Raw genomic sequence first — 16,269 nt, 5'->3', positions numbered from 1 at the left:
CTTTTGATTTAAAAGGTAATGTGCATCTATTGTAGAAAACATTAACAGTACTTCAGTTCAGTCACTCAGTCGTGTCCAACTCTTTGTGACCCCATGAATCGCAACATGCCAGGCCTCCTTGTCCATCACCAGCTCCTGGAGTTCCCCCAAACCCATGTCCATCGAGTCGGTGATACCATCCAACCAGCTCATCCTCTATCGTCCCCTTCTCCTCCTGCCCTCAATATTTCCCAACATCAGGGTCTTTTCAAATGAGTCCGCTCTTCGCATCAGGAGGCTGAAGTATTGGAGTTTCAGCTTCAACATCGGTCCTTCCAATGGACATCCAGGACTGATCTCCTTTAGGATGGATTGGTTGGATCTCTTTGCAGTCCAAGGAACTTTCAAGAGTCTTCTCCAACACCACAGTTCAAAAGCATCAATTCTTCGGCGCTCAGCTTTCTTTATAGTCCAACTCTCACATCCATACATGACCACTGGAAAAACCATAGCCTTGACTAGATGGACCTTTGTTGGCAAAGTAATGTCTTTGCTTTTTAATATGCTGTCTAGGTTGGTCATAACTTTCCTTCCAAGGAGTAAGCATCTTTTAATTTCATGGCTGCAGTGATTCCAGTCAGCCACTGTTCCCACTGTTTCCCCATCTATTTGCCATGAAATGATGGGACTGGATGCCATGATGTTAGTGTTCAGAATGTTGAGCTTTAGGCCAACTTTTTCACTCTCCTCTTTCACTTTCATCAGAGGCTCTTTAGTTCTTCTTCACTTTCTGCCATAAGGGTGGTGTCATCTGCATGCCTGATGAACTATGGATGGAGGTTCGTGACATTGTACAGGAGACAGGAATCAAGACCATCCCTAAGAAAAAGAAATGCAAAAAAGCAAAATGGCTGTCTGACGAGGCCTTACAAATAGCTGTGAAAAGAAGGGAAGTGAAAAGCAAAGGAGAAAAGGAAAGATATACCCATTTGAATGCAGAGTTTCAAAGAATAGCAAGGAGAGATAAGAAAGCCTTCCTCAGTGATCAATGCAAAGAAATAGAGGAAAACAATAGAATCAGAAAGACTAGAGATCTTGTCAAGAAAATTAGAGATACCAAGGGAACATTTCATGCAAAGATGGGCACAATAAAAGACAGAAATGGTAGGGACCTAACAGAAGCAGAAGATATTAAGAAGAGATGGCAAGAATACACAGAAGAACTATACAAAAAAGATCTTCACGACCCAGATAATCTCAATGGTGTGATCACTCACCTAGAGCCAGACATCCTGGATTGTGAAGTCAAGTGGGCCTTAGGAAGCATCACTATGAACAAAGCTAGTGGAGGTGATGGAATACCAGTTGAACTATTTCAAATCCTAAAAGATGACGCTGTGAAAGTGCTGCACTCAATATGCCAACAAATTTGGAAAACTCAGCAGTGGCCACAGGACTGGAAAAGGTCAGTTTTCATTCCAGTCCCCAAGAAAGGCAATGCCAAAGAATGCTCAAACTACCGCACAAGTGCACTCATCTCACACGCTAGTAAAGTAATGCTTAAAATTCTCCAAGCCAGGCTTCAGCAATTTGTGAACCATGAACTTCCAAGAGAATTTGTGAACCAAGAGAATTCCAGAAAAACATCTATTTCTGCTTTATTGACTATGCCAAAGCCTTTGACTGTGTAGATCACAATAAACTGTGGAAAATTCTGAAAGAGATGGGAATACCAGACCACTGTGACCTGCCTCTTGAGAAATCTGTACGCAGGTCAGGAAGCAACAGTTAGAACTGGACATGGAACAGCAGACTGGTTCCAAATAGGAAAAGGAGTACTTCAAGGCTGTATATTGTCACCCTGCTTATTTAACTTATATGCAGAATACATCATGAGAAATGCTGGGCTGGATGAAGCACAAGCTGGAATCAAGATTGCTGGGAGAAATGTCAGTAACCTCAGATATGCAGATAACAGTACTTATGTGCAGAATTTAATGTGAAAGCTCTCTGCAGTCATCTCTACCCAGTGAATGTCCTCTTTTATGAATTATATATATATATATATATATATATATATATATATATACTTATATATATATAAGTGATAGACTCAGGGGAAAAAATGACTAAATTCTGTATCTAAGCATAGCCACCAAAACTTTCAAAATTATCCCCCTGTTTGAGGGTGTTCTTTTTTTCCCAACATGAAATTTAGAATGTCTTACACTTCATGTACTGGCTTGAAGGTGCTGAAGGCTTGCCCTGGGTGTCTTCTCTTTGCTGACTGTCTGGGTGAGAACCAAGGGGCATCCGGGAGTGACTGTCATCGTGGTTGTCACTGGGGTTCCTCATTCCTAACCAAGCTATCTGTGGAGAGGATTCAGGGGATTGACAAACCTAGAGGAAAAAACATTATTATACATCCTTATTTTGCCTGACCTAAATGTAGCATTTCCTTCTGTTATGGTCAAAGGCAACAACCCAGTGGCACTAACAGAATCTGAGACCACATCACCAGTGAAATCATAGATGTTCCCCATCATAGTACAGTCACAGCTACTATTTTGAAATGTAATTTGAGCTCGGTGCTCCTATGAGTCAAAGAAGCTGTTAGACTCTCTGTGAAATCTATGTTTCTAAAAAAGCCCATATATTGACTATATACAATTAAAAACAGTTTGATCACAGTATTTCAATATAATTGTTTCCTTGGTAATCCTGCAAATTTTTGTGTTTATGAACATTCCAAGAAGGGGCTCGTTAGTTTCATAAGACTTCCAAGGGGGCCCAAGTTCCTCTTAAGGTTAAGAACCTCGGGATTGGAGAGAAATGCTTTCTTTGTAAGTCACTGATGATTTACTTTTAATCTTTAACTTTTTAAAAATTCAGGGCCCCTTTACAGAGCTCCACTGCCTCTGGCTTCCCAGCTGTGCCCTTTCTCATTTTTCAGGGTTAAGTGTAAACCTGGCGCCAGGGTCCGGGGGAGAGAGGCAGCAGGAAGCAGAGGTTTTGGGATGTCTCTGCTGCAGAGGGAACTGGGCAGGGCTGTTTTCTGTGGCCGCCTGCCCTTTGCCTCGATGAGCACACAGCTGGTTTTGTAGCGCTGGGCCTGCCCTCCCAGAGGGATCGTTTCAGGAGACGATCCATCTCCGTGTCCACATGTCCTGTTGCCCTGGAGCACAAGTTAGATGAAGCATATGAGCAGCCGCTCCCAGATGGATGGGATGAGGAAAACCCACACTCCCCCATATTCAGCAGGAGATTCGACCAGCTCTGTGCAGCTGGTCAGGGGGAGCAGAAAGCCTCGGGGGCTCTGCAGGTTTACAGAGCAGTGGGTCAGAGAGGCATAGGGGAACAGACATGGCACTGCCACATACCCCTCCTTCCTGGGTGATCTCCACCGTACCCCACACAGGGTGTGTGCTGACTGGTGCCAGCGGAAATTCTAACCCCGGCCTTCTATCACTAGCCCCAAGCTCAGGGCTTCCTTATTGCAGCATAGCTGTTGATGTGCAGTACATCAGCCAGTCTGCATACCAGTGCCTTGCCTGGTGATCGAGGGATCTATGGCAAACCATGGAGGATCATTTCAGATGACAGCCATTGGCCCTCTGAGCAGGAATCAGACCCATGCTATTGACCACAGCCAAGCCTAGGTGATAAGGGTTTCTCGTGCACCAGAGCTGTGCTCCGTGTTCACACCTGTTGTCTCCTCCAGTCACCAGAGCCACTCTGTGGAGGCAGCCGCTGGGCACCAGCATGAACTCTGGGCTCCACCTCCTGGTGCACAGCCCCACTCTGCCATCTATTAGCTCTGGAACCAGGCAACAGCTTTGTCCCTCTGTGCCTCAGTTTCCTCGTCCATAAAATGGGGACACTGACGTTCCCAAGTACAGGACTGCTTCAGGAATCAAATGGTATTCGTAGAGAAAGCACTGCCAGAGTGAGTTAGTGTCCTGTGACTGCTGTAACTAAGGATCATCACCCTGGTTTCTCAGAACACCAACCAATTCTCTTACTGTTCTGGAAATCTGAAGTCTAGTCTGATGTGGGTCTCACTGGGCTAAAGTCAGTGTCGCAGGGTTGTGTTCCTTTTGGAGGCCCCAGAGGAGAATGTTTCTTGGCCTTTTCCAGCTTCCAGAGGTGCCCACATGCCTTGCCTTGTGGCCCCTTCCTCCAGCCTCAAAGTCAGCAATGTTGCATTTCTCTGACCCTGCCTCTGTCATCTCAGCTCTTTTTCTGACTCCTCCACCTTCTCTCCCACATTCAGGTCCCTGTGATTACACTGCACCCACCTAGGGGAATCCAAAATGACCTCCCCATTTGAAGGTCAGCTGATTAGCAAACTTACTTCCGTCTGCAACTTTCATTCCCTTTTGTCTTGTGAGGTGATGTACTCACAATTCCCAGGGATTAGTAGTGGATGTCTTTGGGGGAGGGCATCAAGCCCCCAATCCTGTGTTGTCTTTGGGGTCCAGCTGCCACATGTGACAGTGGTTATGCTTTAACTGTTTCCCATTTTCCTGGTGACCACTGGATATTCCCCTTGAAGGCAGAGAGCTTCAGAAAGTCAAAATCATTGTTCATTTGCTAAATATTGAGCCTCTGGGCACGGTTCCAAGCTCTAGGACTGTTTCAGTGAACAAAACAAACATGGTACCTGCCTCATGGGATTTCAAGTTAGTGTCGATTGGAGAGGAAATAAATAAAAACTTCACAACTGACTGTGATGACTGCTCTAGAGGAAACAGACAGGTGCTATGCTAGAAACTAATGGACAGGGAAGCTAGCTGGTCTGGGAAGGCCTCTCTGTGCAGGTGACATCTGAGCTGTCCCCTGAAGGATGACAAAGGTCCCAACACGAAGGAGAGATGGACTGGACTGGACATTTGCAGTCAGGGTTCAAAGCTTCTAGAAGGGCCCACAGGTGAGAAGCGACTTGGTGTGAGGAGAAGCCAGCACAGGGGCAGGCGAGGGTTAGGGACCAGGCCATGGAGTGGTCGGCCTTGGAGGCCACGGGGGCAAGTCTGCATTTTGTCCTAAGTTTTAAGTAGGTTGTGTCATAATCCAAGACAGAGAGCTGTGAGATGCTGTGGAAGGGTGGACGGTGAGCTTCTGGGATTCTTAGCTTGCACTAGCACTAAGCGCTGTGTAGGATTAGAAGGCTGTGGCTAGGGACAGTTTTCTCCTGGTGTTAGTGTAGGTACCCCCGCTCCCTAGCTGCATATGCTCTAGGTCTGTGATTCTTAGTGCTTGCAGTTGCCACTGCCTGGCCCTCCTGCCCTCAGCACCCTTCTTCCCAGTACATGCTGATGACCTTCCGCAGGTACCCCAGACTTCCCCTGACAGCTCCTCTCAGCCCACACCTGGGTAGAGCAGAGATACTGGGGGTCCTCAGTCTATGATGGACAGAGGTGGAGGATGAGTGCCCCAGACTCCTCACCTGTGGGGGGTGGGGCTAGGCTGAGGCAGGTCCTGCACCATCTCCTCAAGGTCTCCAGCAGGAATGAGCTGGTGAAAAAACAAGATTGTTCAGAATTTCAAGATGGCGACATCAGAGTATTGAACAGTCACAGGGCCCTTCTGAGCATGGGGCCCCAGGCCACTGTTCAGGATGCATTGAACTCCCCTCCATCTCTTCTTATAACCATTCTGCTCTTTTGCTCACTTTTATTCTTTTATTTTCGTATTCCTAGCTGAAGCTTGTGTGTGTTTTTGTAACAGAGACAGAAAGCTTTGAGAAGGCAGGAATGAGTGTGTTCAGAGGTTTTTTTCCTAGGTAGCAATGTTCCATCTCACTGGGACTGCTTGGAAGACAGATAGGGAGAGGGCCTCTTATGGTGGAAGGTCCAAGTTGCAAGACTTCATGTCAGTGGATCTGCCTGGCCAGTTCTGTTTGGCCCAAGGCTCCACTGGCCCTGGCGCTGGCCTCTCCAGGCTCTACACAGTCCTGGCTTGGTTTCCATTTTATTGCTGTCATATGCATACCTTTCTAACAGGGAGAGATAGGTCCCAGGGAAGGCAGCATTTGGTCCAAAACCCAAGGTCAACCCCTCAAACAGCCATGCTCCGAAGTGCCATGCCAGGTACGTGCTTTCTCGCGTGATTTGGAGAAGACAGCCTGCACTCAGGGCAGTGGGCTGGAGCTTGGCTGCAGGCTGCCACACGAGGCCATGGGCCCATGTTTGGTGGTCAAAAGGGTGGAAAGTTATGGCCATAAATAACATAAGAGGGGGTTGAGGAGGTAAAAATCACCTGAGCCAAGCATGTATAGCCAAAGGGTTTTGTTTCATGCATAAACTCTGATCAATTGCTAGAGACTTTCTGGAGAGCCCATGGTTGACTAGTGGTGTCTGACCAGGATGGAGTGAGAGGAATGAATGACAAACAGGTGCCATCCTTGAAAGGCGTTTTCTCACTTGTACAACTGCCTCCCCTGCAGTGAACTTCTGGCAACATTTTCTGAGGCTGGGGAAGCGGGCCGGTGGATCTCACAGGAGAGCTCTGCACACAGGAAACAGGCGCAGGAACAGTCTGCTTCCCAGCTCCTTGCTTTGGCCTTCCAGGCTCTCCCTTCTGCCTCTGCTCTGCACAGGCCTGACACGTCTTCCTCCTGCATGTCCATCTCTTGTATCCCATCTCTTCCTTCGGCTCCCAGCTCCTTTCCGCCCCTAGAAACCTCCACCAGTCCCCTTTGGTCAGTGACTGGCCCAGGCCCTTCAGATAAAGGGAAGGCATTCTGCATGGCCCTCTCCTTGATGTCATTTATCCAGTGCGATGACACACACATGGCTGTGATGACCCGTGCTGGGTGGTCGTAAGCCCGCGGCTGCACGCATCCCTTCTGAGACCCCTCACTGTGCCTCCCGCTGAGGGAGAGCCAGGGCTGCCATGAGCCGGCCAGGCTGCGTGGTCAGGACTGAGGAGGAGGCAGGCCTCATCACATGCAGACGAATACTGTATGCCTGATGCTGTCTGATAACTATTGTTGAGACAGTTAACGCAGCTTAGTACGATGTTTGACGCTAGTAAATGCTCAATAAACTGTTAGTAACAGTTACACTAATAAATAGTGATAGGTGGAGTATTTTCAGTTTGGCCTGCCCTGGGAAGTCGGGGTGGGTGGTCCCCAGGGACCCCCTCATTTTGAAGTTAATTTCCCAGGTAACAGGGGTCGATGAGGGAGAAGAGAGCCTTTTTGGTAACAGAAAAGACTGCAGTCCACCAGTCTTGCAAAGAGCCATCTGAGTGCTGGTAGCTAATCAGTCTGGTGGGGAGACCTCGGCCTGGGGAATGTTTTCTTTCAATCCATCTCTCGGAGACATTTTCTTGCCAATCAGGGCCCTGGGAAGGCGGGTGGGAACAATGGAACGCGTTGTCCTGCCTCCCGTTGACTCGCTGCCGACAGAGTTCACTCAGCGTGTAATCCTTGAGGCATGCAGAGCCCGCGGCCGCCAGTGAGGAGGATAAATCGCCCCTGTATCAGGGAATTGGAAACAGATTGCTGGATGGGCCAGTGTGTCCCCGCCAGCCCCGCCCCCCACGGGCATCACGGCTCTTACCTTCCCCGGGAGGTGTCCACCTGAGAGGACGCCCCCAGCTGTCAGGCTGGCGAGGACCATGGTGGCTTGATGGCGAGAGGACACGGGCACCCTCGTGGGGCACTCTCCTTCTCGTCTGTTTTTTTGTCTTGACTCTCCTGTTTGTAGCACAGGCTGCTCTCCGTGGCAGAGGGAGACAGCGCCGAGTGGGTCCAGGCTGGAGCTGAGAGCCTGGAGGAAGGGAAAGGAGGGCAGTGAGCTCTGTCAGTAAGCCAGGGGATGACCATGGCCCCGGCACTCTGCCGCTCTGGGTCTCAGCCTCCTTGTCTGCAACATAAAAATGAGATACAAGAAGCCTGCCTGTGTTGCATTGAGGAGGCAGGGAGGGGCCTGCCTCCCCAGAGGTGATGGAGTGGCCAGAATGCTGGAAGGGAGGATGCATTTAGAGATCATTTAATCTGGTATTTCCTCCCCCTGATGGCAGGGCTGAATCACCTAGGAGTTAAGATACTGGTTCTCAGGCTCCCTCCCAATCTGCTCAGGCAGAGTCTCTCTCAAGCTCGGGTCTGAGGGTGCCAGGCTAAGAGCCTCCCTCCAAGACTCTAAGGCACAGCGAGTGTGGGAGACCATTTCAACTTTTTACTCCACAACCAAGATGTTGTAACAATTTAATGTGACTCTGTCCACCCTCTGCACTGTCTGCTTCACCTTCTTCCCTGCTTACTCCTCGCTCTCTGCGTGGGGTTCTGCATCCAGGCACAGCCTCAGGTTGAGTCTGGGCTTGTCCACGTCCTAAGGCTGGGTGGGCCCTGTGCCCTGGTCTCTTCACCTGTAAGTTGGGCACACGCGGCAGCCTAACTCACTGGGTGGCCGCGTGACGAAACGAGTCAGTGTGTGCGGCTCTCAGTGCCTGGCAGGGCCCCGGCCACCCCGTCAACCTACTTCCTCAGTGTTTGCTGGACTCCTGCAGCCATTTTAAACAGAGATAGAGAGACAGAGTATTCTTGCCTGGAGAACCCCAGGGACAGAGGAGCCTGTTGGGCTGCCATCTATGGGGTCACACAGAGTCGGACACGACTGACATGACTTAGCAGCAGCAGCAGAGAGAGAAGGCGAGAGAAAAGCACCTGCTCACCTTTTTGAGAAGCCTTCAGCTGGCAGGTTGGGAGGGAGGGTGGTGGAGAGGGAGGGGCATGGGTTTCTACTCCCCCAGGAGAGGAATCTTGTGGGACACTGATGGGTTGGCCTCTGCTTGGCTATGGGAAGTTGGTCCCGAACTCCCTCAACTTTCGCAGGAGGGGATTAGCTTTATTGCTGTGGAGTTTGACTGACAGGGACTGCTTGTCATTAGTGGGCTTCCCAGCTGGCACTAGTGGTAAAGAACCCACCGGCCAAAGCAGGAGATATAAGAGATGTGGGTTTGATCCCTGGGTTGGGAAGATCCCCTGGACGAGGGTGAAGCAACCCACTCCAGTATTCTTGCGTGGAGAATCCCATGGACAGAGGAGCCTAACGGGCAACAGTCCATTGGGTTGCAAAGAGTTGGACATGACTGAAGTGACTTAGCACACACACATGCACTTGTTATTAGCAGTAATTATTATCATTTAATAATAATGATAGGGCTGCCCCTACGATGTGTGGGGCTCCAGGCAGATATTTTTTGCAGGACTCTTATCTTAATAAACAATCTGAATGACTCCAAAATAGAGTCTATTCTGGTGGCCTAGGCTCATGTGACCCTGCATAAAATATACTATATCAGTCAGTGGTACCAGTGGCCACAGAACCCCAGATGACCCACAGACACAGGTCTCCAAACTCAGGGCATCTAGTCAACCTCTTGGAGACTCGAGGGGGAATGAGGACCAAAGCTCAGATGGGTCCCATCCTGAATTGGGGTGTCCTACCTGGATGGTACTGCCTACCTGTCTGGTTCCGGTCACCAGAGGCAGTTAAGAAAAATTTGAGGACTGTTAACCAAACTGTGGGCCCCCCCTGAGGTGTGAGCTCAAGGTGAAGTTCTAGGTCTAAGTGATAGAATGTTTTAACTGTACATCATTAAGCATAATAGTAATTATAATTAGAATGCTGATGTTTATGACACTGAGTAATATCTTTGTTATCTACTGGTCACTGTGCTACTTAGGATTAAACTCGGCTATGTGTGGTGCAAGTTGAAAAAGAGAACAGCTTAAAATGATAGACATTGACGCTGCTGTCAGGTAATGGGAGTCCTGAAGTGGGCTGTTTGCGGTGCGTGGGTGCCTCTGCTCCACAGAGTCTTCAGGGCTCAGGGCTCCTTCCCGCTCACTTCTCTGCCACTCGAGTGAGTGGCCCGAGGACCAGGGTGGGACAGCCACCGTGTTTGTGTTCAGGCAGCAGGGTGGAGGGAAATGGGCTTGTTCCACTGCCAGGGGCACCCTTTGTGCTTTCTCATTAAATGGCAGTTACCCTCGATCAAGTCCACCAAGTGAGGACCGGGGTCTGGTGTGGTCCCTGCATCTGAACACTCGTGGTAGCAGCTATCTTCAGGAGCATCTGCACTCCTGCTCCTGGCTCCAGCCTCAAGCTTCTAAATGCCATGGAGCCTCTCCCTCATCCCCACACTCCCCGGCACCCTCTCTTCCCTCTCCCATTCTCTGACGCAGGCTCTTCTCTCCCTCGCCTCCTCCCTCTCTCTCTGCGGGAAAGTCGTGGTGGTGACCCTTCCACCTGGTGGGAAGAAGAGACCTGGGAGGGGCTCCAATGGAAGGAAGAGAATGACGACAGGGTGGCCACCCAGCAGGCAGGAAGGGATGTCCCTCCTCAGCCCTGGACCTGCTCTCCCGCCTGTGGGCTTTCACATTTGGTTATGAACCTCAAGGGTGTGTGAGTCATACGCAGAGCTCACTGCTGACTCTTCTTCTCCTCGTCCAGCTCCCTGGCTGCTTTGAGGTCCAGCTCAATTCAACTGAGTGACTATTTATTTAGCAACTTCCCATATGAAGTATTGAGAATTATTTCCCTGGGGCAGTTGGCCAGAACAAATTAAATAGTCAGTGTCCAAGTGTGGTCAAAGCTCTTGGGACCGGTTGCCAATTTGCTTTCTATTCCCGTGGGTAGAGCACAAGGGTGTTGTTTTACCACATCCTTGCCAGCACTGGGTATTGCATTTTATTGTGTTTTAGAAGATAATTGTTTATCTCACAGGTGATTATCCTCCAAGATGAATAGACTGGACTCTCCCAGGTCATTGACACAGAGGTGATGTCAAATTAAGCAAGGTTTTTTTTTCTTTTTCTTTTACAAATATAGAATGTCATTGTATTTTTTAAAAAATGTATTTTAATGTACCTTACTCATGGAAGGTACATTAAAATCTTGTGAATTTTAACAGGCATGTGCCTATGAAATATCATAGCACACAGTATTGAATTTTTCATGCTCATTGTTACTTTGCAGGCTGATTGTGCTGATCCTAATTTATGTCTGTTATTTTATATATAGTTCAGGATTAGATTCAGGGTGGACAAAAAGCCTTTTAAAAACATTGTTGTATTCTCTTAAGTTTTATCCTTAAGACATCTGTCACTTTTGGAATCCACTCCAACTCTGGGGAGATTCATTCCAATGCCTATGAAATGGAATCTGAGATTTTAGTTTTAAAAGTGGGACTCTGGAAGATTCAATCCATGATTGCAAAATCGTTATTTCTTAATATTTTGGTTTTTCACAAACCAGTGTTTTCGAAAGAGATATTGTTCGTTGGGCTGTTTTACTTTTGATGTCATTTTTTTGGGGGGGCAATGATAAATTTGGGTCCAATTCAGTATTCAGGGTGTAGATCCATGTGATTGAGCACAGTTCTTTGTGGGGAAGCCAGAGGGCTTGAAAGGAAGGAAGGTAGAGTGTGGGAAAACAGGAACCCCTGTGCTCTGCCGGCTGGAGTGTAAACTGGTGCAAACCTTCTGAGGCTCAAACTGGTTCTTTCTACTTGCACAGATTGAGTCCACACACACTCAGTATGGTAGGCAGGGTATCTCACTCCCCCAGAGATGCCCAATGATCCAAGAACCCATGACCATGTCAACCTACAGAGCGAAAGGGACTTTGCATATACGATTCACTTAAGGATCTCGAGATGGCCAGCCGTGTCCAGGCAGGTGGCCAGACCCCTCCCAGATGGATAGTGAGGTCCCGCGCAGGGTGGCAAGTCCAGTGTCCCCCAGAAAGCAGAAAGCAGTGGGACACTGTTGCTTTCTCCTTGCCAAGGCCACCTGCAGAGGAGGGACAGAGACTTCTCTTGGGAGGTGAAACATAAGTCCATTCAAAACCGTCAGCCTCAGCAGAGCCTCCGCGCCCTGCTAGATAAACACTGCTGTGTTTGAAGACTCCACAGGAAGTGTCTTGGCCTGGAGAGAGGGAAGGTTCCAGGCTTCATTCTGAGCCGAGTCCATTCCTGGGGCAAATTATAACCACTGCCCACGGTATCTTGGTCCTGCCACAGGAGGCAGCCCTTGACCTGGAGCTGCACTGGGGAGTCTGCAGTCTTCTCCTGGGATGTGGGGCTTCACAGAAGAATCAAGCCTAAGGGTACACAGAGGAAGTTCCAGGGTGTGCGCTGACACCAGCCTGGAAGGCAGCTGGTTACACTGGCTCTGTCCATCCTCTCCTGCTACCCTCTGTCCTGCCCTCCACTCCCTGACCTCTCTGTTCCTCCAAAAAAGAAAAAAGATCCTAATCACACTGAAGGCACGTCCAAACTGAACAGAGAGAACCCTACTTAGTCAGAAAAATGGCACAGCCTCAAGGGTGTGAAACTACAGGACCGTCACAGTATGCTCGCTGCTCGACACAAGGTACCTGTGCACCCAGACTGCACACAGTGCTTTCTGAGCTGCTGTCTTCTGAGCCCCATGAGGAGCTGCACTTATTTTCTTCTTCCCTGAGGCCCGGCCTCGTTGCAGCTCAGCGCACTGAGAGCACAGCTCCATGAGTCATTTCTCAGCATCCCCATCCCACACCCTGTGCACCCATCACCCATCTCAAGACACAGAGCATTGCAGAGCCCTCGGGGTCCCCTCGTCCTCCTTCCTGGTTGACACTCATCTCCCCAGCTTGTCGCCGTCCCGACCTGTATCACGGTGAGTTTTGTAGAACTTGAACTTCCTACCTGTGAATCACACCCTTTGCTTGTTATAGTGTCTGTACTTGCAATTGTAACATGCTCACCTCACAGATGGGGAAACTGAGGCATGACTTTTAGTGCTGAGTCCAAAGTCCCAGAGTAAGGAGCAGGGTTGAGATGCCAACGAGATCCAAGCTCCTAGAAAGAGGCAAGGCACTTCAGGAGCAAAGTGGCAGAGACGCCCAGGGGTGGAAGCACTGGAGATGGCCCAGGGCAAGGGCCACCCTCCTCCTCTTTGGCAGAGGGCCCCTCGACTGTCCCCCATCCCCATCCTCAGTTCAGTTCAGTTCAGTTGCTTAGTCGTGTCCGACTCTTTGTGACCCCATGGACTGCAGCACGCCAGGCTTCCCTATCCATCACCAACTCCCGGAGCTTGCTCAAACTCATGTCCATCAAGTTGGATGCCATCCAACCAGCTCATCGTCTGTTGTCCCCTTCTCCTCCTGCCTTCAATCTTTCCCAGCATCAGGGTCTTTTCCAAGGAGTCAGTTCTTCACATCAGGTGGCCAAAGTATTGGAGTTTCAGCTTCAGCATCAATCCTTCCAATGAATATTCAGGACTGATTTCCTTTGGGATGGACTGGTTTGATCATTTTGGTGTCTAAGGGACTCTCAAGAGTCTTCTCCAACACCACAGTTCAAAAGCATCAATTCTTCAATTCTTCAGCGCTCAGCTTTCTTTATAGTCCAGCTCTCACATCCATACATGACTACCAGAAAAACCATAGCTTTGACTAGATGGACTTTTGTCGGTAAAGTAATATCTCTGTTTTTTAATGTGCTGTCTAGGTTGGTCATAGCTTTTCTTCCAAGGAGCAAGCGTCTTTTAATTTCATGGCTGCAGTCACCATCTGCAGTGATTTTGGAACCCAAGAAAATAAAGTCTCTCACTGTTTCCATTGTTTCCCCATCTATTTGCCATGAAGTGATGGGACTGGATGACATGATCTTAGTTTTTTGAATGTTTAGTTTTAAACCAGCTTTTTTACTCTCCTCTTTGACTCTCATCAAGAGGCTCTTTAGTTCCTCTTCGCTGTTTCTTGGTGGGTTGGTCTGGAACATCCCCATCCTGTCTGTCTCCAGTCCCAAGCCTGGCTGTGTGCTTACTGCCTGAGGGAGCCCCCCTGACAGCTGTACTGATGTTCTGGGGAAAGCCCTGCAAATCTTGTGACAGACAGCTCTCATCTGGTGCTTAGCGTGGAGCCTGATGTTGGCACCGGTGAGGCAGGGTCCTGGCTCTGGGAAACCTGATTGGTGCCAAGCCTGTGAGTACACGTCCAACCCTCACAGCTGGTCAGCCTGCTGACCCCCCACCAGGGCATGGTTGGAGGTTGGACAGCGTTCCTGTGGCCGTATGGGTCCCGTTTGCTGACCCCTGGGTGGATGTGAGCGGTAATGAGATAATCCATGCGAAACGCCAGCATTGCCCCGTGAATGTGAGTGGGCTCATTGTTCTTAATTGCCCACAGTTGGGACTCATGATCCCAACAGTCTGTCCCATAGGTCTCTTATCTGAATCCTTATCTCAGACCCTGGGAGCCGGATCTGTTTCAGAATTCAGAATTTGTTAGATTTCAGAACTTAATCAGTGCTTATGTTGTATATCATTAACAGCCCTGAGGGATCCTGGGCAGACTGGGTCATGAAATTTGCTGCAGTTTCTGCAGCAAACCGTATGGGCACATAGCCACACCCCCTTCACGGCTCCGTTCTGGGCTGGCTCTGCTGCCAAACCTCGGGAGGAAACGTGATGAGAGGCCTGGGTCCCCCTGCCTCCTCTCCTGCGTGGCCTTGGGCAACACACCCTCCTGGGAAATGGGACAGCAGAGTCCTCAGGGCTTCACGACACTGTGGTTGGATGAGTTTGTCTAGGAGAAGCGCTCAGACAGGGCCAGCTCTGGGTGAAGATGGGAAGCGCCCTCCATGACCACAGTCTTACTCTTACTGACTCTGGTGCTGCTGGTCGCTTGCTGGCTCTCACTGAGACGTGAGCTGGGGGCCTCACCGAAAGTGCCCCCGCATCTGCAGGTTCAACTGTATGCCCCAGCAGTGTGTGCACCTGCGTGCATCAGGTGTGTGTCCTGTGTGTCGGGTGCTGTGGGGTGGGACTGTAGCGCAGGGGCCGCTGACTCAGATTCGAGTCTGTTGGACTCTGTAGCCTATTCACAGCAAACCACCCAAACTTAGTGGATTACAACAACAGCATTTATTCATTTTTTGCTCAGGCACATGCAGTTTGGGCAGGACTCTGTGGGGACAGCTCTGCTCTGTTCTGTGTGGCGTTGGCTGCGGAGGCGTGGCGGCTGAGGACACCTGATGGCTGGGTTCTGGAACTCTCTGAAGGCTGGTTCACTCCCCTGTGTTTGGGGTGGGCTGAGCCTGGTGTTAACTGGCCTGTTAGCGGGCACCTCCACCAGAACCTCTGTGCTCTGGCATCCTCACAGTGTGGGGGCGGGGTTCTTTGTCTCATCTTGGCGGTCACTTCCCCCAGAGCTTCCTGGGTTGAGACAGGCATAGAGTCTCCCCAAGTGCTAGAGGAGAGGACACAGACCCCACCACTGGATGGGAGGAATATCAACTCTTTTTATACTTTATATATAATATCAATAAATATAATAATGTTTATAAATGTATAGTATATTTATATATAAAATGTTTGTAATAGTTACAAAATTTACCACTTTATTTAGTGGCAACATGGTGCATCTCATAAATATTAGAATTGTAATCATATTGGTATGTCTGTCTAAATGTTGGTTTTTCACAGGTGGTTTCAGGAAGAGCCACATCTCTTCCAGGAGGAAGCATTTTGGGGATAGTTCTGGGAGACATAGGCTTTATTTTCAGCAGAAAAAGGAAGAGTTATTAGCCAAGAAAAGGGAGAAATTGGAAGATCTGATACCCAAAGCTTCCCAGCTAGTGAGTTATTCTAGATCAGATCTATTTTTTTCTGGTTATGGGGGAAAAAGCAGCCAGAAAAAAAAAAAAAAACAAACACTTTACACAGGCTCATGGATTGCTTAAGTTCAAGGGAACTATCTAACTTAATTTTTTAAAAGTCTTGGGCTTCCAGAGCTGGAAGGAAACTTGGAGCTCAGGTAATCCTGTGCGTCTTAAATAGAGGGGTACATAACCCCAAGTGTAGACAGAACAAGAGAGAGAGAGTTACAGCATAAACATGGTGAACTTTGATTTTTCCTAGATGCCAAGTAATCCAAAACATTTCAATATTCAAACAAACGTCTATATTTTGGAGGAGAACATAAAATCTCTATAAATTTTTATGGCAAAACAGGAGACTTAAAAGAAATTCCACACTGTCAGCAGACTGGCTTGAGTGAAGAGTGAGAAACCTCCCTTCCACCCGCTCCGAGGTCCTAGCTTGGACTCCTGGGTCCTAACCCACTTTCCCTGCCATGGAGGGTGTTTGGGGGGGCAGCACCAGAAGCAGTGTGCTAGCTGGCAGTCCTCCTGGAAACTCTCTACAATACTAGTTCTCAGCAGGAAGTGCTAAGGAAAAAAAAAAAAGAAAGAAGGCAAAGGAAAAGGCCATGTCATGTCAGTTTCCACATGGAG

General features: G+C 49.1%; 1 long non-coding RNA gene across 1 annotated transcript; it reads right to left on the bottom strand.

Moving 5' to 3' along the window:
* Positions 1-814: 814 nt before the first annotated feature.
* Positions 815-7,829, bottom strand: LOC122691612. The gene is made up of 3 exons (XR_006340463.1): positions 7,545-7,829; positions 5,426-7,459; positions 815-858 (listed from the first exon to the last, which is right to left on the bottom strand). It is a non-coding gene; the product is annotated as an uncharacterized LOC122691612 (long non-coding RNA).
* Positions 7,830-16,269: the final 8,440 nt, after the last annotated feature.

Source organism: Cervus elaphus, chromosome 4 (genome assembly GCF_910594005.1).
Source record: "Cervus elaphus chromosome 4, mCerEla1.1, whole genome shotgun sequence".
In the NCBI taxonomy this organism is placed as follows: domain Eukaryota; kingdom Metazoa; phylum Chordata; class Mammalia; order Artiodactyla; family Cervidae; genus Cervus; species Cervus elaphus.
Note: the sequence above shows the minus strand (reverse complement) of the source record. Positions and strands in the feature narration are given on the sequence as shown.